This window comes from Aquarana catesbeiana, linkage group LG05, assembly GCF_042186555.1.
Source record: "Aquarana catesbeiana isolate 2022-GZ linkage group LG05, ASM4218655v1, whole genome shotgun sequence".
NCBI lineage: Eukaryota > Metazoa > Chordata > Amphibia > Anura > Ranidae > Aquarana > Aquarana catesbeiana.
In genome coordinates, this window is record NC_133328.1 from 178072082 (window position 1) to 178095928 (window position 23847).

Genomic DNA, 23847 nt, shown 5'->3' on the forward strand with positions numbered 1-23847 from the left:
GTGAGAATGGTGGACCTTTGAATTGTTGACAGTTCTTTTTGTAAATCTTGTTCCCAGTTGCGGATGAAAGTGGGGGCTCTTGTAGAAGCCAGCATTAGCAAAATGTGGTAAAAGTGGGAGATAGATTTCTCTACTGGTTGATCTTCTGAAAATGCGGCTTCCATGGGAGTCAGATCCGAAAAGGATCTCAGGGGTTTCGGGAGGGAGTGTACAAAGGCTTCTAGTTGTCGGTGTCTCCACTGATCCATAGTAGAGATGGTAGAATTATGCAATAGTGTAGACAGAGGTATTATACCTGAGGAGCTGGTAACTTGTTGTAGTAAGATCTTGGTCCCAAGATTCCAAGTATGGATGCCAGGATCGATATTTCCTGGAGGGAAATAGTTATGTCCAGTCAAAGGTAGTAGTGGGGAATTATATGGCCATTTATGTGCGTTACACAGTGAGTCCCAAGACATGAGGGAGGAATGGGTTAACGGTGATGTGTCAAAGGACAAATTTCTGTATTTTCTTGGTATCCATATTTGTGTAAAAAGATCTGTGCCACTGAGCTCCATTTCCAAGGTTACCCAAAGTTTGGAATCTCTGTGGTACTTCCAGTCAGAGATTCTATTTAACACGATTGACCAGTAGTATTTCCTAAAGTCAGGTAGGGCTAAGCCTCCTTCCCTCTTGGGTCTAATGAGAAGGGACCAAGGGAGTCTAGGTCTTTTTCTATTCCAGACATATTTACCAATTATAGAGCTTAATATTGTAAAAAAGCCTATCAGTAATCCATATGGTATCATTTGAAACAGAAACAACACCCTGGGCAGTACATTCATCTTTACAACTCCAGTTCTCCCCAACCATGAATGATCAATCTAGGACCATTTCTGTAGGTCAGATCTAATTGTGTTCAAAAGGGGCACATAGTTCATACGGAATAATGCGGTCGGATTTGGTGTGAGAAAAATACCTAAATATTTCATTTTTCTCGCCTGCCAACTAAAAGGAAAGGCTTGTTTTAAATGGGTCACAGTGGAGGTGGGAAGAGATAGGTTTAGGATTTCTGATTTTGTCATATTAATTTTGAAATTAGAGATGGCACTGTACGTTGAGAATTCTGACATGACGTTAGGGAGGGTTATCAGGGGTTGTTGCATATAGAACAAGATATCATCTGCGTATGCAGCGTATTTGTGTTCTGATTTACCTGTGACTACTCTGTGAATATCTGGATTCTGTCTTACTATAGAGAGGAAAGGTTCCAATGATAGGGCAAATAAAATTGGCGAAAGAGGGCAGCCTTGGCGTGTACTGTTGTGTAGGGTGAAGGGGTCGCTTAATATGCCGTTTATGTGTAATTGCGCCGTAGGGTGGTTATATAGCGCGGAGATTTGGGATAAAAGAGATGTACCAACCCCAGATGGGTCAATGTTGCCATTAGAAACTCCCAGTCCACCCTATCAAACGCCTTCTCAGCATCGGTTGAAAGCAGAAGGGTGGGCTGGGAGGATCTGCGAACATGTGCCATCAGTGAGAGGGTGCGAAGGGAGTTGTCCCTTGCTTCCCTACCCGGGCTAAAACCCATTTGGTCTTTTGAAATCCATTGCGGGATCAGGGGAAGGAGTCTATTTGCGATAGTTTTGGCATATAATTTAGCATCAATATTCAGTAATGAGATGGGGCGGTAGCTTCCACAGTCACTGGAATCTTTACCGGGTTTGGGGATGACAGTAATGTGTGCATGGATAGTCTCGGATCAGAGGTTACCACCCTTAGAGGTCGCGTTGGCGTAATCAGTCAAACGAGGTAATAGTACGTCTGCAAAGGATCGATAATAAACTACCGTGAATCCATCTGGTCCCGGTGCTTTGCCATTAGCCATGGCCTTTAGTGCATTGTGCAGCTCCGAGGTGGTAAGCTCCCCCTCTAGCGAGGCTAGAGTCTCAGGTAAGAGTCTAGGTAGGTTTGCACACGCTAAGTATTCCCTAATGAGTCTCGTCTTATCATCTTGATCTGTAATCGAGTGTTGAACATGGTGTAAGTGTTGATAAAATGCTCGGAATTCCTTAGCTATATTAGGCATGCCGTGTACCATAGTGGCTGAAGAATTTTTAATTTTTGCTATGAAAGAAGCAGATTTCCTTTGATGTAGGGAACGGGCTAGCAATCTGCTTGGCTTATTTTCCCATTCATAAAATCTTTGAGCTACTATGCGGGTCTGTGGCTTTTGGTCTATGTGGAAGAGAGACTTCAGTTCTTCTCTCTTCGCAGTCAGGGTGTGGAATATCGCCTGCGACTGTCTAGTTTTATGCTGTTGTTCAAGTAGCTTAATTTTGCTAAGTAATCTAGATTGGTGAAATGTGCTCTCCCTTTTTTTCCTGGCTCCTAATTAACCACTTGAGCCCCGGACCATTATGCTGCCTAAGGACCAGAGGTCTTTTTCCAATTTGGCACTGCGTCGCTTTAACTGCTAATTGCGCGGTCATGCAATGCTGTACCCAAACGAAATTTGCGTCCTTTTCTTCCCACAAATAGAGCTTTCTTTTGATGGTATTTGATCACCTCTGCAGTTTTTATTTTTTGCGCTATAAATGGAAAAAGACCGAAAATTTTGAAAAAAAATGATATTTTCTACTTTTTGTTATAAAAAAAATCCAATAAACTAAATTTTAGTCATACATTTAGGCCAAAATGTATTCGGCCACATGTCTTTGGTAAAAAAAATGTCAATAAGCGTATATTTATTGGTTTGCGCAAAAGTTATAGCGTCTACAAACTAGGGTACATTTTCTGTAATTTACACAGCTTTTAGTTTATGACTGCCTATGTCATTTCTTGAGGTGCTAAAATGGCAGGGCAGTACAACCCCCCCCCCAAATGACCCCATTTTGGAAAGTAGACACCCCAAGGAAATTGCTGAGAGGCATGTTGAACCCATTGAATATTTATTTTTTTTGTCCCAAGTGATTGAATAATGACAAAAAAAAAAAATATTTACAAAAAGTTGTCACTAAATGATATATTGCTCACACAGGCCATGGGCATATGTGGAATTGCACCCCAAAATACATTTAGCTGCTTCTCCTGAGTATGGGGATACCACATGTGTGGGACTTTTTGGGAGCCTAGCCGCGTACGGGGCCCCGAAATCCAATCACCGCCTTCAGGATTTCTAAGGATGAAAAATTTTGATTTCACTCTTCACTGCCTATCACAGTTTCGGAGGCCATGGAATGCCCAGGTGGCACAAAACCCCCCCAAATGACCCCATTTTGGAAAGTAGACACCCCAAGCTATTTGCTGAGAGGCATGGTGAGTATTTTGCAGCTCTCATTTGTTTTTGAAAATGAAGAAAGACAAGAAAAAACATTTTTTTTTATTTTTTCAATTTTCAAAACTTTGTGACAAAAAGTGAGGTCTGCAAAATACTCACTATACCTCTCAGCAAATAGCTTTGGGTGTCTACTTTCCAAAATGGGGTCATTTGGGGGGGTTTTGTGCCACCTGGGCTTTCCATGGCCTCCGAAACTGTGATAGGCAGTGAAGAGTGAAATCAAAAATTCACGCCCTTAGAAAGCCTGAAGGCGGTGCTTGGATTTCGGGGTCCCGTACGCGGCTAGGCTCCCAAAAAGTCTCACACATGTGGTATCCCCATACTCAGGAGAAGCAGCAGAATGTATTTTGGGGTGTAATTTCACATATTCCCATGGCATGTTTGAGCAATATATCATTTAGTGACAACTTTGTGCAAAAAAAAAAATTTGTCTCTTTCCCGCAACTTGTGTCGCAATATAAAATATTCCATGGACGCGACATGCCTCTCAGCAAATAGCTTGGGGTGTCTACTTTCCAAAATGGGGTCATTTGGGGGGGTTTTGAACTGTCCTGGCATTTTATGCACAACATTTAGAAGCTTATGTCACACATCACTCACTCTTCTAACCACTTGAAGACAAAGCCCTTTCTGACACTCATTGTTTACATGAAAAAGTTATTTTTTTTTGCAAAAAAATTACTTTGAACCCCCAAACATTATATATTTTTTTAAAGCAAATGCCCTACAGATTAAAATGGTGGGTGTTTCATTTTTTTTTTTCACATAGTATTTGCGCAGCGATTTTTCAAACGCATTTTTTGGGGAAAAAACACACTTTTTTAAATTTTAATGCACTAAAACACACTATATTGCCCAAATGTTTGATGAAATAAAAAAGATGATCTTAGGCCGAGTACATGGATACCAAACATGACATGCTTTAAAATTGCGCACAAACGTGCAGTGGCAACAAAATAAATACATTTTTAAAAGCCTTTAAAAGCCTTTACAGGTTACCACTTTAGATTTACAGAGGAGGTCTACTGCAAAAATTACTGCCCTCGATCTGACCTTCGCGGTGATACCTCACATGCATGGTGCAATTGCTGTTTACGTTTGACGACAGACCGCCGCTTGCGTTCGCCTTAGCGCGAGAGCAGGGGGCGACAGGGGTGCTTTTTTTTTTTTTTTTCTTTATTATTTTTTTGCTTTTTTATCTTATTTTTAAACTGTTCCTTTCATTTTTTTTTTTAATCATTTTTATTGTTATCTCGGGGAATGTAAATATCCCCTATGATAGCAATAGGTAGTGACAGGTACTCTTTTTTGAAAAAATTGGGGTCTATTAGACCCTAGATCTCTCCTCTGCCCTCAAAGCATCTGACGACACCAAGATCGGTGTGATAAAATGCTTCCCCAATTTCCCAATGGCGCTATTTACATCCAGCGAAATCTAATTTATTTTATATATATTTTTTTTTTTTTTTTTACACTTTTTTTGTAACTAACTTTTATAACGGTAACCGGTTCCAGGTTTGGGTCTCTCAAAATGCGATGGCATCTTGGGAGACCCTGTGAAAGTGTGCCTAGTCTGTGCAATGCTGTACCCTATGCTAATACTCAACTAGTGAATGGTAGATTTCAAAACATTTACCAATGCAAAGACCAGGATTATCAGGACAGGAGGGATAATAATAGCGGGTGTCACGCCTATATCCGCACTTGCTGCAGACACAACATCTTTTTTGGGGGGGTTCGTTGGGTAGGGGTACTCGGGAGGACATAAAGAAAATGCCTCTCATGCAGCTGACTGCATTTGGTTGGGGATGTGAATGGGGGAAGTACGGGCGCTGCAGAAGCGGTGGGTTCCCAATTAAGATTGGCGAATGCAGCAGGAAGGGCACTATGGGCATGACGGGCCTGTGTTTGTCTTCTTGGTGGCAGCGGGACACTACTTGTGTTTGTCACCTCACCAGCTTGAACTGCACTTATGGGACTGGGTCACCAAGTGTTACTGCAGTGCTGGTTTGACTACGACCGGGGTGTACTAGGCCGCTGGCGCTTGCCAGTTCAATAAAAAGCTACCAAAAAAACTGTTAGCGATCGCAGGGATCAGGCCTGACTCTGCGAACGCTGCAGTTATGCGTTAAGTGTTTTGTAAGTGACAGTGATCGATCAATACTGCACTTGGGTGGGCTGAGCTGGGCCGGGCGGAGGGGCAAAATGCAGGTGCTAGCAGGTATCTGGGCTGATCCCGCTAACACTGCGTTTTTGGGAACCCTAAACTGCTGGGGACGCTAGTATAGATCTGATCAGATCAGATATTGATCCGTTCAGATACTATACCACTAAGGGAGGCGTATGCTGCGTGCGTGGGTGTTAGCGGTACTGGCACTAACCTGACGCTGCTTGGGGCTGGTGCTTGCCAGTTCACCAAAATACTACCCAAAAAACTGTTAGCGATCGCAGGGATCAGGCCTGACTCTGCGAACGCTGCAGTTATGCATTTAGTGTTTTGTAAGTGTCAGTGATCGATCGATACTGCACTTGGGTGGGCTGGGCTGGGCCGGGCGGAGGGGCAAAACGCAGGTGCTAGCAGGTATCTGGGCTGATCCCGCTAACATTGCGTTTTTGGGAACCCTAAACTGCTGGGGACGCTAGTATAGATCTGATCGGATCAGATATTGATCCGATCAGATACTATACCACTAAGGGAGGATACGGTGCGTGCGTGGGTGTTAGCGCTACTGGCGCTAACCTGACGCTGCCTGGGGCTGGTGCTTGCCAGTTCACCAAAATGCTACCAAAAAAACTGTTAGCGATCGCAGGGATCAGGCCTGACTCTGCGAACGCTGCAGTTATGCGTTTAGTGTTTTGTAATTGACAGTGATCGATCGATACTGCACTTGGGTGGGCTGGGCGGAGGGGCAAAATGCAGGTGCTAGCAGGTATCTGGGCTGATCCCGCTAACACTGCGTTTTTGGGAACCCTAAACTGCTGGGAACGCTAGTATAGATCTGATCGGATCAGATATTGATCCGATCAGATACTATACCACTAAGGGAGGCGTATGCTGCGTGCGTGGGTGTTAGCGGTACTGGCGCTAATCTGATGCTGCCTGGGGTGACGCATATCACCGCCGGGCGATCAGGGGGCTAAACCTTTATTCGGTAATAAACGGCGGGTGCCCTGACACTATAAAAAATAAACGATCTAACCAGCGTCAACCGTAACACTTATACGGTGATCAGTGGTGAAAGGGTTAACTAGGGGGCAATCAAGGGGTTAAAACATTTATTCGGTAGTATATGGGGGTCCCTGTCACTATAAAACGCTGACGGCGAACCTAAATATTTACGTCCCTAACTAGCGTCACCAGCGACACTAATACAGCGATCAGAAAAATGATCGCTTAGCGACACTGGTGACTGGGGGTGATCAAGGGGTTAAAACTTTATTAGGGGGTGTTAGGGGGGTACCCTAGACCTAAAGGGGGGTAACAGTAACTGACCTAACACTGTAACTGTCACAAACTGACACCAATACAGTAATCAGAAAAAAAAAACCTGCTTGGTGTCAGTTTGTGACAGGGGGTGAGGTGATTGGGGGGTGATCGGGGGGGGGATCGGGGGGGGGATAGGGGTGTTTTGTGTGCCTGCCATGTTCTACTGTGTTGTGTAGTGTGTTTTCACTCACAGTGATGTCTTCTCCCCTCGGCGCTGGAACGGAAACTACCGAGCCGAGGAGAGATTACATCATTTCCTTTGCTGCTGTTTAGCATACAGCAGCAAAGGAATGTTCCCATTGGCCGGCGGCGATCGCGAGGGGGGGCCACGATTGGATGGCCTCCCCCTCACCTCCGATCGCCGGGGAACAAAAGACGACCGCCTCGGGCACGGGGGGGGTCCGATCGGACCCCCCACCCGCGGAAGGCAAATCACGTACATGTACGTGATTTTGCCTGTCCGTGCCGCCTTGCCGACGTACATCGGCGTGAGGCGGTCATCAAGTGGTTAAAGCGGAGGTTCACACAAAAATTGAACCTCCGCTTTTCTGAACCCTCCCCCCCTCCGGTGTCACATTTGGCACCTTTCAGGGGGGAGGGGGGTGCAGATACCTGTCTAAGACAGGTATTTGCACCCACTTCCGGCATAGACTCCCACGGGAATCTACGCCCCCTCCCGTCCCCACCGCGCTGTCTGCTGGGACACACACGGGTCCCACAGACAGCGGGGACCAGTTAGGAAGCGCAGCGCGACTTGCACATGCACAGTAGGGAACTGGGAAGTGAAGCCGCAGCGCTTCACTTCCTGATTCCCTTTTAGAGAATGGCGGCGGCAGCACCCGAGGACCGAGGGACGATTCGGTCTCGGGTGCCGATATCGCTGGACCCCGGGACAGGTGAGTATCCTTATTTTAAAAGTCAGCAGCTACAGTATTTGTAGCTGCTGACTGTAAAATTTTTTTTTTTTTGCGGGACTCCCTCTTTAATTCTCTATTAATTTGCCCCGAATATGGGCCTTGTGAGCTTCCCATAGTGTCCCTGATGAAATGTCAGGATGTGAGTTCTCCTTAAAATAAAGAGCTAATTCTTCACCTATCATTTTTTTGTCAATTTCATCAGTGATAAGTTCCTCATTCAGTTTCCAATTAGTGGATTTAAGGGGTAAGGATGGGATTTTAACAGTTAGCATGATCGGGACATGATCAGATATGGGAGAGGTTTCAATTACGGATCTCACTAGTAAGAGTAGATGATGATGGTCAATAAGAAACAGATCAATTCTGGAGTAGGTCCGATGAACCTGAGAATAATGAGTGAAATCTCATTCCCGTGGGTGCAAAATCCTCCAGGTGTCTACTAACTAGGATTCATGCAAATGTTTGCGAATGTATCTTAGGCGTTTGTATGACATGCTAGAGCTCCCTCTGGAGGTGTCTAAGACAGGTTCCAGGGGTGTGTTGCAATCCCCAGCAAGAAGAGTGCACCCACAGGAAAAGTCTCTCAGTTTCTTAAGTGTAGAGGCTATAAAACCTGCCTGATCACAGTTAGGAGTATATAGAGTCGCCAAGGTACAAGGCATACTGGCCAGGGTGCCTCTCAGAAACAAAAATCGTCCTGATGGATAACTTAACATGGATTCTAGTGTAAACGCAGTTCCTCTTCGGAACCCAATGGCCACGCCTTTTGCCTTATGTATATCAGAGAGACTATAATACCACGTGGGGTATTGTTGTGAATAGAGTTTTACAGAGGTAGTATTTGTAAGGTGGGTCTCCTGCAGAAAGGCACGTCTCCCCGCAGGCGACCCAGCTCTCTATATAGACTATGCCTCTTTCTAGGGGCATGTAGGCCCCTTACATTAAATGGAAGTAGTTTTACCGTAGCCATAGCGACCAAAAGAAGGGTTCCGGTGTCTGGTATCTCGAGGAGTTGGACCTGAGGCAGGGAGAGAAGGGTTAGGGCGAGGAAAGGGATGGGAGAGGGGAGTAAAAGGAAGAGAAGAAAGGAAAGAATAAAAAGAAAAGAGAAGAGATTAGTACCACACAATGAAAAAGGTACAGACCACCACGGGGGGGAGGGTGACTGCAAGTGCACGCATAAAACTGCGGTGCAAAAACAGGATGCACATGAGATCCAGCACCTCCACATCCACAACCCACAAAAGGGTAGGAACATGAAGACGCGAGACCACATAGCCCCTATTGAAGGGGGGCGATGGATCCTGGGCATCCAGACACGGGCTCCGAGGGGAGTATGAGCAGTGTCCCGATGCCCCGGCGCCGACACCATATGTTAAAACAAAAATTAACCTTAATAAAAGAACACTAAACATATAACACAAGGTCGTTACCGAACAACCACCTATGTGGAACTTAGAACATAAAGCAAGAAACCCAGCACATAGTCCACTGACTTAACCCAGATCGGCACACAGCTAAATTAGGTATATATCAATAGGAACTGTCAAATACATGTGACCGTCTGATAGACCTAACTCGGGACTATGATGGGCCGGGTATACTTGCTGATAGAGGGTTTCCATCCCCGTCCGGCGATGGGAAGATGATTCCTAGGGCAGCAGGCCCGAGGCTCAGTTTGGATGGGGCGATGTGCCAGGCATGGAGGTTCGATGTTTGCGATCCACCTTCTGCCATTTTGGTTCAGAGTTACCAGGTAAAGGCGGTATGACATTTTGCCAACCAGGGAGCTCCAGTGAGGATATGTTCATGTCCAAGCAGAATTTCTCCAGGTCCTCTGGGAACTGAAGGACAGCCGTTTTGCCATCTTTACTTGCTATTAGAGCTGCCAGAAAGCTCCATTTGTAATTGATAGATGAATCCCGCAGCTTTTCCGTGAGGGGACGTAAGGCCCCACGTCTCTCCAGGGTCTATCTTGCCAGATCCGGAAAGAAGGAGAGAGTTGCACCGTCAAAGTCCAATGATGTGGCCTCCCTGGCTTTTTTCATGATAAGTTCTTTTTCAAGGTAGTGGTGCACTCTGCATATAACATCTCACAGAGTGTCGGAAGAAAGATTGCGGGGGTGGAGGGCCCTGTGAACTCCGATCAATTTTCAGAGGGTTGTCTGCAGCTAGGCCCAGGAGGCTATTAAAAATACCTTGGATGGAGGGGAGAAGGTCGTCATCTCTTGTTGCCTCTGGAAGGCCTCTAATCCTGATGTTATTGTGCCTGTTGCGATTTTTCTGGTCCTCTGTTTTGTAGAGAGCCATCCTGTGTGCAATGGCAAGCTGACGGGTAGACGACTGAAGGGTCCTAATGGCGGCTGCGTGGCGATCCAAACATTGTTCAGATTCCTCCACTCTAGCACTTGAGAGAGGTCAGAGCGCACCGCAGAGACCTCTTTCTTAATAATCCTCTCAAGACTCATCAACATAGAAGCTATATCTGTCTTGGTAGGTAGGTCGCTCACCAAGGCCGCGACTATCGAGTGTGTATGCGTGCTCTCTTCACCTTCCGATCTGGCCGAAGAAGCAGGAGAATAGCGTCTGAACTCAGGCCTGGTGCGGGAGGCGGAGCCTGCACCGGAGCTCACGTCATGAGGCGAGCGGCCCAGGCTGTCCATGTTCTCCATGTCCTCAGGTTCCGCGGATAGGAACCTCTTAATCAAGCCAGCTGAGGTGCCTTTTTTGGGCAGGGGCTTGCCAGATCTCTTCCTCATTGTTACTCGGGCAGTAGCGGTGATGATGTGTCGGTAGAAGCTATTCGTTCTCTGTCAGCGCCGGAGCTCAGGGGAGATGCATCCGTTCTACAGCATGCCAAGACCACGCTCCCTCAGAAACAACATTTTCATTGATGGGCTCGTTGGGTAGGGGTACTAGGGAGGAAATGCCTCTCATACAGCCGACTTACTGCAATTGGATTGGGAAGGTGAGGTGGAGCACCGTCTAGAAACAGAAGGGCTCTGACGATCTCTTCCTGGAATTTAGGGAAGGATCCAGCCCGTCCTGAAGTTCTGTATAGCACATGAGTGTTCAACAAAGCCAATTGAAATAAGTATACAGACACTTTTTTGTACCAGCGTCTGGCCTTACGGCAATTAGGTACGGCGCCAACAACTGGTCATTGAGGTCCACCCCTCCCATATTTTGGTTATATTCATGGATACAGAGGGGTTTGTCCACAACACAAGTTGCCGTAGGAATTTGGACCGTCATGTCTGTGTGAAGGGAGGACAGAACAAAAATATTCTTATTATCCCTCCACTTCACAGCGAGCAAATTATTACACTTGAATCAGGCTCTCTCCCCCAGCCTAAGACGGAAATCTACAAGCCTCTGGGGTAAGTCCCGGTGATTAGGTCGCACGGTGCCACATACGCCAATCTGATGATCAAGTGACTAAAAAGTGGCACGCTCATGTAATAATTGTCCACATACAAATGGTACCCCTTTCCGAATAAGGGCGACACCAAACCCCACACAATCTTGCCAGCGCTCCCTGTGTAATCTGGGCAGTTCTCCGGCTCTACGTGACTATCTCTTCCCTCGTAAATCTTAAAACTATATGTATAGCCTGTGGCCCTGTCACAAAGCGTATACATCTTGACCCCGTATCTGGCACGCTTGCTGGGAAGATACTATTTGAAAGACAAATGGCCAGAAAATGTAATCAGGGACTCATCAACGCAGACAAGTTGATCGGGAGTAAACAAGGCTGCAAAATGTTCATAGAAGTGGTTTACGAGGGGCCGAATCGTATCCAGGGTCTCCACAAGGGCGACAGAGTTCATTGTCGTTGAAGTGCATGAACCGCAAGATCTGCTCGTATCATGCCCTGGCCATGGAGGCAGAGAACAGGGGCATATGGTAAATTGGGTCAGCCAATACGACTGCAACTCACTCATTTTAAAGCGGGAGTCCGGCGACCAATCTTTTTTTTTTTTTTTTTTTTTAGGTCATTGAGACACTTTGCAAACCCCAAAATAATACTCACAGTTTGGGTGTAATATTTCCGCCTCTGTCTGTTTTCGTACTGAAGAATAACTTAAAAAATGTGATGCTGGCTGTTTCCATCTTGCTTGTGGGCATGTGAAGCCCACAAGCATTGATTTCCTGGATGCGGTGAATGCTGTTCATTCACAGCTTGTTCACACGCATGATCTTTGTTTCCCGCACTGAATCTTGGGAAGCCTGACACTAAGCTCCCAGGAGACAGTGCGGCGCCGTGGAAAGGCAATAAACACGCCTACTTCCATGGGAGGAGAGACAGGAAGTGCCATAATAAAGTACAATATAAAGGTAATTACAGCGATAAAAAAAATTTAGTGCGGCATTTGAACATCTATGCAATTAACTGAAGGGGGTAAGATTAAGTTAAAAATTTGAGTGGAACCCCGCTTTAACTATGCCCATGTCGAGTGATAGGCCCAGAAAGGTCTTATATTCGGAAACTGTAATTGGTTTCCAATCTCTGGCAAGGGACAACTGGGGATTAGCGGCGATGAATTGACCAGCATATAAATTGCTTTGGTCCACAATAGATCTATAGAGATCTTTGGTGAAAAACAGCGAATAAAAATCAAGTGACGTAAAATCGACTGTTTCCACCTGAATTCCGGGTTGGCCAGTAAATGGGGGAAGTACGGGTGCTGCAGAAGTGGTGGGTTCCCAATTAGGATTGGATAGGATAGGTTTGTATCTGCTTTTCAGTGCATGTTGGTCAGTTCGTAACCTGCCTAGCAGGCCGTTCTGGTCCGCTCATTCCTGATTTTCAAGTCGTTCTTCGTAGGCCTTGCTGTTCTTCATTGCGTTTGTTATAAGTTTGTTTATTTGACCAGCTGACCATTTTGAAGCCATGTTGCGTGGACGTATTCGTTCTCGAGTTTGTGCTGCGTGGGGACTTGGTGTTGGGGTTAATACTTTGACCCAAGTCCAGTCCATGAACAGGGCAAGGAGGAGTTCATGGATGAAGAATTGGTTGCGCAAGCGTGACCAATTCTCGCATATGCCTTTGCTCCGTGAGCTCCGTGAGAATAATCCTGAGGATTTCAGGAATTATCTCCGGACCCCGTTTTTGAGCGTCTGCTGGCTATGCTGACCCCCTATATCAGCAGGCAGGATACCTGCATGAGACAAGCCATCAGTGCAGAGCAGAGGCTAGTTGCCACTTTACGTTACTTGGCGACTGGGAGACCCCACCATGCAATCCTGGGTCCATTTATATCTCTAGCCTATAGTCCCTTGAACTATGTATATTGTCAGCTCCATTGTACTGTTTGACCCTCCCCCACCCCCACAAATGTTTGAAACTGTCAGGTGTTTTTATTAACCTAATTAGTACCCCTCCCCCACCCCCACCCCCACAAATGTTTGAAACTGTCAGGTGTGTTTTTGACCCTAATTAGTACCCCTCCCCCACCCCCACAAATGTTTGAAACTGTCAGGTGTTTTTATTAACCTAATTAGAACCCCTCCCCCACCCCCACAAATGTTGGAAACTGTCAGGTGTGTTTTTGACCCTAATTAGAACCCCTCCCCCACCCCCCACAAATGTTTGAAACTGTCAGGTGTTTTTATTAACCTAATTAGTACCCCTCCCCCACCCCTACAAATGTTTGAAACTGTCAGGTGTGTTTTTGACCCTAAATAGAACCCCTCCCCCACCCCCACAAATGTTTGAAACTGTCAGGTGTTTTTATTAACATAATTAGTACCCCTCCACCACCCCCACAAATGTTTGAAACTGTCAGGTGTGTTTTTGACCCTAATTAGAACCCCTCCCCCACCCCCACAAATGTTTGAAACTGTCAGGTGTTTTTATTAACCTAATTAGAACCCCTCCCCCACCCCCACAAATGTTTGAAACTGTCAGGTGTGTTTTTGACCCTAATTAGAACCCCTCCCCCACCCCCAAAAATGTTTGAAACTGTCAGGTGTGTTTTTGACCCTAACTATAACCCCACCCCCACAAATGTTTGAAACTGTCAGGTGTTTTTATTAACCTAATTAGAACCCCTCCCCCCACATTCAAATTGATCAATGGGCCATCAGAGGGGGTGATTAATCTTATAAGTGGGCCTTATGTTTTTTGTAATTTAAATTACAAACACACATATTAATAATGTTTGACTGCTGTTGTTCACTAATGTTTTTGTGTAATCTGAGATCCAAGTTATGTTTAAAAGTACTGACCGTTGGGACTTTCCCAACTGTGTCGGGGCGATTGACGGGAAGCATGTCCGCATTGTGCCACCACCGCATTCGGGGTCTTATTTCTATAACTACAAGGGGTTCCATAGTGTAGTTTTGATGGCGGTGGTCTCGGCACATTTGGACTTTCTGTTTGTGGATGTGGGGAAGAACTGCTGGATGTCTGACGGAGGAGTGTTTGCACAGACCGAGCTGTGCAAGCGTCTCACGACTGGTGGCCTGGGATTGCCACCTGATGACCAGAATGTGGATTGACTCCCCTCAGTTTTTATCGCTGATGAAGCGTTTGCTCTCAGTGAGCACTTGATGAGGCCGTTCCCCCAAAGGACACTCACCCCTGAGAGGAGGGTATTTAATTACCGGCTGGCCAGAGCAAGAAGAGTTGTGGAGAATGCCTTTGGGATTCTGGCCAGCCGGTTCCGTTTGTTCCTTTCAGCCATAAATCTGGCGGACTATAAAATTAATCACGTCATACTTGCTTCCTGCATACTACATAACTTTTTACATAGACATTCGGCTACATATACAGTATTACCTCTGTTGGGCCTGAGGCCGGACTTGTACAATATCAAACACTGACAGGCCTGGAAATTGGCCGTATTGGCTTGGCCCCCCGAACCGCACGTCAAGTGCGTGAGCGATATGTGAATTATTTTAATGGTTGGGAGCCATTGCTATTCAACAAGATCTTTAATTTTTTAAAATAAAAAAAATAAATAATTTTGGATAAAATATCTTGTTTTTCTTCTTGTTTGCATTTAGTTTGGTCTGTCTCCTAGTGCACTTTTAGTAGTGGCAAGTGAATTTACCTTTAGTTGATAAGGCCCTTTGTCACTGTAACCACACAAAAATTTGCAAAACATATTATTGAGAAATAATCAGCCACACACATTGTAGTAGTAAAAACATTTTACTGTGTGCACATTGGAAGGTGCATTTCTTGAAACATTTTTTGTTTTTTGTTTTGTTTTTTTTTTTGTTTTTTGTTTATATATTTATTTATTTATTTATTTATTTATTTATATTTTTTTTTAACGTTATTAAAGGCATATTTAACCAAAAATAGACCTTGTTTAAAATCTTAAAATTCACAACAATGTTTTGAAAAACATACAAAAAAAAATAAAAGAACTTACAAAGTTCAACATTTTAAGAACTGTGCTGGTGAAGTCACCCTTGTAAATCGTTCATTTTTCAGATGCTCAAAATTGAGCATTACAAAAGGGTCAAGTCAACATGTGCTATCTCCCATCATGGGTGAGCAATGTACGTGATTTGTGTGTGAAATCCCTTTGTTCTTCTCACCACTAAATAATTTTGAGGATGAAGGGGTTGCAAACACAAAACAAGTACATTAATATCCCATGATGGAAGATAGCACATGATGACACACCATGTGCATCATAAAAAATTTGGTTTAACGAAAAAACTTTAAGAAAATATTTCAAGAAGAAACAAACTTCACAAGGAAATGAAGAACATGATTGATGTTTTTAGGCAAAATGTTATTATATTCTGCCCAAAACATCAATCATGTTCTTCATTTCCTGTTGCATGGAGTCCAGGCGAAGTTGCATGCTGTGAATTTGGTCATGCATTTGATCAATTTGGCCATTCCACAGCATTATCTGGCCAATCAGTCTTGGGCACTGTCTGTGGTGAATGGCTCTGCCACTTGGCCTTCCACAACCAGAAGTTCACCTAAAATGTGTGGAAAAAAAAGGGTTAAAATATGCACGCCTAAATACATTACCTTAAGCTGGGGTGTCAGTCACTCACTTGGTGGGGTTGAAATCTCGCACACTTCCTCCACCTCTCCTTCCTCCAGCTCGTCGGGTGGGCGTGGTCTTGGGCTGGGGCTTGGGGTATCTTCAGCCTCAGGCTGGTGACTCGGGGGGGGGTCCTGGGATCCTTGGACTGTTTCTCCCCTATGATAATTCAACAAAAGGTATAGTTAAAACACAGTGATATTTTATATTTTTAAAAATAATCTGAAACGTTGGTTATGAGTTGTGGACAATTGCCTTTTTTTGGCCTCAAAAATTTAGAAGACAGGATGAACATTACCTATGAACAACAATTATAAACAATACACATTTTCATGCAAGTTTCACAGATGCAGACACCTCAATGATCTCCTATGTGTATTACCCCTCAACAATTTCTTTATGGTCACATAGTACACTAGTGCTCGTGAGTCCAGATGTGGAACCAGCTGCTGTGTTCTGTCCTTACATTACACTGAATGATTTTTGAAGAAGCATTATATTTTCCAACACATCTACACCACATCAACAATTTTTTGGAATACGAAAATCTATCAAGACCTAAATGTATATGTCCAACCCTGTACCATCGTATTTGGCGAAAAAAAACCCGTCATTTTCTTTAGTATCATATGTCTTTTACAAAGAACGGTCTTTACGAACGATGCTGTATAAACGAAAAAAATATGGATCAGCAGTATCTCAATAGGAAAACACAACAAGTACTTACTTTTTTTAAGCAGCTTCTTTATTCGCCAATATTGTTCTGGATCCCGACTTTTGATGTCAGACCACCGCTTCCTCAATTGTTCTTTCGAACGTTTAGTGCCAAATTTAGCTTCTAGAGCGGTGACAACTGAGGACATTATTTTTTCTTTCCACATATTCGGGCGTGTGTACGGTCCTTTTTTCCCATCGTAGTCCTCCCTTCTCAATATGGACACCATCTCCACCATCTCTTCAAAAGCCATGTTGGTGGCCTTATATCTCCTCCGGGATGTGGATGGTTGTGGCTCCGGGCTTTCCTCCGCGCTACTTCCACTGATTCTCTCCGCCATCTTTCTCTATCTACTCCCACTGCGCAACGAAGAGTGAAGGGGTGGGGACAAATCGTACTAAAGAACGTCAGGGGCGGGCGACGCAGGTGGAGCATGACACATGCGCAGTGTATATAAAGCTATTACGATGGCCTACGTATGTCCGTGCGGAAGTAGCGAGCGTCAGAAACGAAGGTAAGATTAAACGTGGGGGTGTGTGTGTGTGTATATGTGTCCCCTAGATTCTTCACAAAATAATCCTGGGAGTTCTGACTGACATTACAGTTTTGATCTTGTGTCTTGTCTTTCAGCAACAATGAATCCCTTTAAAGAGGCTGATTTTTTGTCAAGATTTATCGATTTATATCAGGAAAACAAAAACCTGTGGGAGGTCAAACACCCACTATATTTCAATCGAGCTGTGAGGAAGGCAACACTGGGCACAACACTTTTAGAATTTGTGAAGACTCGAGTCCCCCAGGCAGACCTCAAGTTTGCGGACAAGAAAATTGGTATCTTGCAAAATATGTATAAGCGGGAACACAATAAAATCCAGGAGTTGCTCAGATCCGGAGCAGCAGCCGACCAAGTTTATGTACCCAAGTTGTGGTACTACCACAAAATGCGATTTCTGGATGACCAAATAGAAGCCAGGCAATCACTTTCGACCCTTCCCCCCACCCTTCCCCCCACCCTTCCCTCCAGCCTTCCCCCCACCCTTCCCTCCAGCCTTCCCCCCACTCTTCCCTCCAGCCTTCCATCCACCTCCACCCCAGCTGAGGAGTCCCAGGAAGAACTGGGCCTTTTCAGCCTTGATGAAGTGAATGCGCCCAGCTTCAGCCAGGTATCCTTTTTTTGGGGAATTTGTGATTGTGTAAATGTTATTAATGATGTTAACGTGTCAAATTTGTAAGTGCTTCATAAAAAATGACTTCATCACAAATATTATTATGTAGACATATTACTAGACAGTAGTGGCCAAAAATATACTTCTGCATAGGTGTGCGCAGCCTCTTGCATTAGGGTGTGCACCCCAAAGTTCTAATACATATGCATGTGTATATGTACTGATGGTGTCAGTAGGGCAGTGGACAGTGTCATTATTTTTATTTTATTTTTAAATAAATTATTGTATTTTGTAACAATTTTTTGGTGGATGAAATATCAGTGGTCTAAACAGGGGGGAATATGCACCACACAAGGCGAGTAGGGTGTGCCCAGGCACACCTGGCACACCCTGTGCGCACGCCTATGTACTTCAGATATTGTTGATCAGCTGGAATAATGGTGGGGTCAAATAGCTAGCCTTTAACATTTGTAGAGAATTATTTTTGCAAGTCATGAGCTGAAAATTGTGTGTGATTGCGTAACCCAAAATTACAACTATGTCCCTTTTTTTGACACAGGATGACCTCAGCCAGGAGGAGGCATTGACCAGTGGGAGAGAGGAGGAGGCCTTGCCCAGTGGGAGAGAGGAGGAGGCTGTGGCTGGGCCCAGTAGAAGCCGCACGGAGTGTCAGGTGCCTCCCCTCCGCATTCTCACCAAAAGGCCCAGAAGAATGACCCAAACTGAGCAGGAATCCCTAGCCCTCATTCGTGAAGCCAGCCAAATCCTCAGCACACCACCCAATGCAGAGGAGGCGTATGGGACATATATGGCCACCAGATTGCTGGAATTGGAAAAGGGGCAATGCTTACTGCTACAACCTATCTAGCAGATGAAGCCACTCCTCCTCCTTCTGCCCCAAGTACACCACCAGAGGCCCAGCCTCCGAGGAAGGCTGCAGCGAAGCGTGGAGGGAAGGCTGCAGAGAAGCTACAGGGAAGGCTCCACGGAAGACTCGAAAGTGATTGCCTGGTTTCTGTCTGGTCTGACTGTGCTCCCTGTGCTCCCTAGTCGCAAGATACCAATTTTCTTGTCCTAAAACTTGATGTGTGTCCTGGGGGACGAAAGGCTTCACAGATTCTAAAAGTGTCTCCAGTGTTGCCTTCCTAATTTTTGTTTAACCCAAATAAATGGATTTTTTAGTTACCTTACATTATTGACTATATGTTTTGAGTCCAAAACGACATTTTGTTTGGGAGTAGGCAGGTACAGGTCAAAAAGACTATGGGGTTGAGTTAATAAAAGCAAATAGACTGTGCACTTTGCAGAGGGCAGTTGCCTTCTGCAAGTGCAATTGCTCCAGAGCTTAGGAAATGAGGTAAGGCTTGACTTTGCAAAGAGTACCCAATCCTGTGCAAGGAAAATTCCAAAATCAGCATTTTTGCTGCACATGATTGGATTATGGAAGTCAGCAGAGCTTCTGCTCATTTACTAAGCTCTGGAGCAACTGCTCTTGCAGAGGGCAACTTTGCAAAGTGCACAGTCTTTTTACCTTTAGTAAATCAACCCCTATGTGTGTTTTGTCCAAAAGGCAAAATCATTTCTAAAATCAAGTGCAAAGTACTAATAAAAAGTGCACTTTAGAAATTGCACTGCAAGTGCACTTGTTGGAAGTGCAGTTGCTGAAAATCTGAGGGGAAGAGCTGAAATGAGGAGAAGCTCTGCTGATCTTATCATACAATCATGTGCAAGAAAAAGGTTTTATTTTTTTGGGGTTCCTTGCATGTGCCCCTCGGATCCACTGCGAAGGCACTTCAAAATGCTTTTTCTGTGCAATTCCAAGTAGAATTTGCACTTGTAGTGAAAAATGAATTTGCCTTTGGAAAATAAACCCCCCTATGTCTAATTAACAAGGGACACCAACCTCATTAAGGTTCATTAAAACAACACAAAATATTAAGGTTATTGTGGTAACTTGAAACTACAAAAATAAATAAATAAATAAATAAATAAATGTTGGTATAATTTAGCACACATTGTAAAATAGATAGTGTTTAAATCTAAAAAAAAAAAAAAAATGAGTCCAAAATCTAATTTAATACTTTATTTATGGAGATCTGGCTTTGAAAAAATATATTAGTCATGGCATGAGGATAAATCATGAAGAAAGTACTTTGTGAGAACTCTGAATAAAAAGCAACCAAACAACTTCATTCCTCTCGCAATATAAAGAAAAAAAAAAACGCTGTATTAAAAAAGATCACAGAAGAGGAATGTGCTAGCTTCAATACGAAGGCTAGTTTTACCAGACCGAGCGCTTCTGTCTTGTAATTGCTTCAGAGCATGCGTCAGTTTGAGTTCATCGGACTAGCACACAGACGACCGGTTTGTCCGCTAGAAAGAAGAGTCCGTCGGATAGATTTAAAACATGTTGCAAATCTAAGTCCGTCCAACTTTTGAGCAAAGTCTGCTGGAGCCCACACACGATCGAATTGTCCGACGAAATCCAGTACGCCGGACCAAGTCTGCCGTAAAGTCCGCTCGTACTTCTCTGCTCCATACAAGAGCCCTGCGGTTCTTGCACCTCAACAACAGCAGAAGAAGATCTGGGTCTGGTATGCCTGACCTTGGCAGGGACCACAACTCCGTCATCAGAGCTATCTGTCATGGAGCCGATGTCGTCTACAGGATTGTATTCTGAGCTTGAATCTGACAGATGAGTGACTTCCTCTTTGATTTGCCATTTTGGGCTCTAAATTTACTGGTACACTAGTGAGACTCAGAGGAAAAAAAGCTCCTAGGCTGTCAGCAACTGTATCAAACGCTACCAAAAAAACTGATCCTGATCCTGCGAACGCTGCAGTTATGTGTTTAGTGTTTTGTAAGAGACAGTGATCGATCGATACTGCATTTGGGTGGGTTGGGTTGGGCTGGGCGGAGGGGCAAAATGCAGGTACTAGCAGGTATCTGGGTTGATCCTGCTAACACTGCGTTTTTGGGAACCCTAAACTGTTGGGGACGCTAGTATAGATCTGATCGGATCAGATATTGATCCGTTCAGATACTATACCACTAAGGCAGGTGTATGCTGCGTGCATGGATGTTAGTGCTACTCGCACTAATCTGACACTGCCTGGGGCGACGCAGACCCTAACTGACCCTAAAACTGATATCACCTTCCGGGCGATCATGGGGTTAAACCTTTATTAGGTAATAAACGGCGGGTGCCCTGACGCTATAAAAAACAAACTAACTAACCAGCATCACCCATGACACTTATACAGTGATCACTGGTGACAGGGGGTGAAAGGGGTGAAAGGGTTAACTAGGGGGCAATCAGGGGGTTAAAACCTTTATTAGGTAGTATATGGGGGTACCTGACACTATAAAAAGCTGACGGTGAACCTAGATAACTAACTGGCTACCTAGCATCACCCGTGACACTTATACAATGATCACTGGTGACAGGGGGTGAAAGGGGTAACTAGGGGGCAATCAGGGGGTTAAAACATTTATTAGGTAGTAAATGGGGGTACCTGACGCTATAAAAAGCTGACGGTGAACCTAAATAACTAGGTTGGCTACCTAGCGTCACCCGTGACACTAATATGGCTATCAGAAAAAAGATCGCTTAGTGACACTGACGACAGGGAGTGAAAGGGTTAACTGGGGGGCGATCAAGGGGTTAAACCTTTATTAGGGGAGGGTTAGGGGGGTACCCTAGACCTAAAGGGGCCTAGCACTAACTGACCTAACACTTTTTACAGTCACAAATGACACCAAATGCAGTGATCAGTAAAAAAATTAACACTGCAATCGGTGACACTGCGACTGGGGATACAGGGGGTGATCAGGGGGTGATTGGGGGGTGATTTGTGTGCCTATGTGTACTGGTGTTAGTGTGCTGTTGGTGCAACTCACTTTTCTTGTCCTCTCTCCATGGCTCCCGAACGAAAAAGGAAGAGCGAGGAGAGATGACATCACTTCCTCTGACCTGTGTTTACAGTTCCCAGGCAGAGGAAGAAGCCCATTAGTCAGGAGCGATCGCGAGGGGGTGGCCATGAATCGGCGGCCTCCCCCTCTGCACGGATCGCTCCTGGAACGAAGCCGACCACCGCAGACACGGGGGGGTGAGCGGGTACGCAAATATGCCTGCCCGTGCCATTCTGTCAACGTAAATCATCGTGCGGCGGTCGGCAAGTGGCTAGCAAGTATGATCAGTGCCATATTTATAAGGGGGCGAAAGTGGAAATCACCCCGGCCCCCCAGACTTCTTTTATAAAAAATGAAATTTATTTTTAACCAGAGACTTCAGTAGTGTGTTTATTGAGGACATTGTCCAGTTTGCAGCCTTTGTCAAGCTCCAGTCATGCCTCACTCCATCTCAACAGGCAGTTTTATTACATGATGAAGGGCTTGTGGATACCTTTCCAGGTGTTAATGTAGCTTCTAGAATATATTTGAGCATGATGGTCACTAGTTTGGGAGAAAAGGTTGTTCAGCAAATTAACACTGATAAAGAATTATCTGAGAACAACGATGAACCATGAAAGACTAAGTGCTCTGTGCCTACTGGCTGTCAAAAGCAGTGTCCTTAACGATGTTGCCAACCCCTCGTTAATTTACGGGCAGCCTGAAAATCTCAATACATTTTCGGGCTGCCCGTAAATGCCCGTTACGGGCAGCGGTGCCCGTAAAAAGAATGGCTGCGGGCCGACAATCAAACTGTGCATACGCCGTTCCGACTCCTGCCATGCTCGGGAAGGCTCGTACATGCTTGGCCAGGCGGGCACATTCGCAGTGACGTAATGGCACCACCTGGCGCCATTTTTAATGAAAGGCACTAGTTCTCGGTGGCGCCACGCCATAGCAGAGGAGGAATGAGGGCATTCATGTGAGTGAGGGGGCAGAGGAGGACAAGACTGTGGGGTGAAGTCATGAAGGGGGCAGAGTTGGACACTGATGTGCCTGTGGAGAGGTGAACGGGGCACATGAGGCCTGTCAGGGTACCAAAAGCAGAAGGTCTCTAGGACCCAGCACCTGTCAGAGAACCAGAAGTGCTCTAGGACCCAGTACCTCCACCAACAGTGATCCTTGATTACCGACTCGGCTTGTTCCAGACCTGTCTCCTGCCTGCCTCCTGACCTTTACCCGGCTTGTTAAATAGATCTCCTCAGCCTGCTTCCTGTCTTGACCTTGGCTCCCACCTAACCTCATCTCCTCTGCTATCCACCTGGCACAGAACCTTGGCTTGTACCAATTACCCTCTGTCTCAGTGACCCTGGTTACCTGCTACATCCCACAGGTGCCACTTGCCTGCAGCAGTGGAGTCTGGAACTGAGTTGCAAGCCTCCAACACTTGGGTACCTGATAAGGACACTAATGTGGAGAGGTGAAAGGGGCACAGGAGGAGGACACTGATGTGGAGAGGTGAAAGGGGCACAGGAGGACACTGATGTGGAGAGGTGAAAGGGGCACAGGAGGAGAACAATGATGTGGAGAAGTGAAAGGGGCACAGGAGGACACTGATGTGGAGAGGTGAAAGGGGCACAGGAGGAGGACACTGATGTGGAGAGGTAATATGAAGGGGGACAGAGGAGGAAACTACTTGGATGGGGTGAGGAGGACACTACCATGTCCACACAGCCTCTGACCACCTCCTGCACTATGTTTGCAGTCTCTGACCACCTCCTGTACAATGTCTGCAGTCTCTGACCACCTCCTGTACCATGTCTGCAGTCTTTGACCACTTCCTGTAACATGTCTGCAGTCTCTGACTGTTTCCTGTATCATGTCAGCAGTCTATGACCATCTCCTGTATCATGTCCGCAGTCTTTGACCATCTCTTGTATTATGTCCGCAGTCTCTGACCATCTCCTGTGTCATGTCTGCGGTCTTTGATCATCTCCTGTATCATGTCCGCAGCCTCTGAGTATCATGTCTGCAGCCTCTGACCATCTCTTGTCTTTTATCGTGTCTGCAGTCTCTGAGGTGTCTGAAGAAGAGTCAAGATGGGGGTCATGTGAGAAGTCAGACGTGCGTGTATTGTTGAGAGGAGACTATAGGATAAAACCAGAGCTGCCAGGCTGAAGCCGTCTGACTGAGCCCTGCATGGTGAACCTGAGAAGAGGTCAGTGACAGCGCTGACAGGCCAGTCTGATGGGGGGGTCACTGATGAAAGGGGGGAGAATACAATAATGTAAGGGGGGACTGATATAAAGGCTCCCCTATATTAGTAACCTC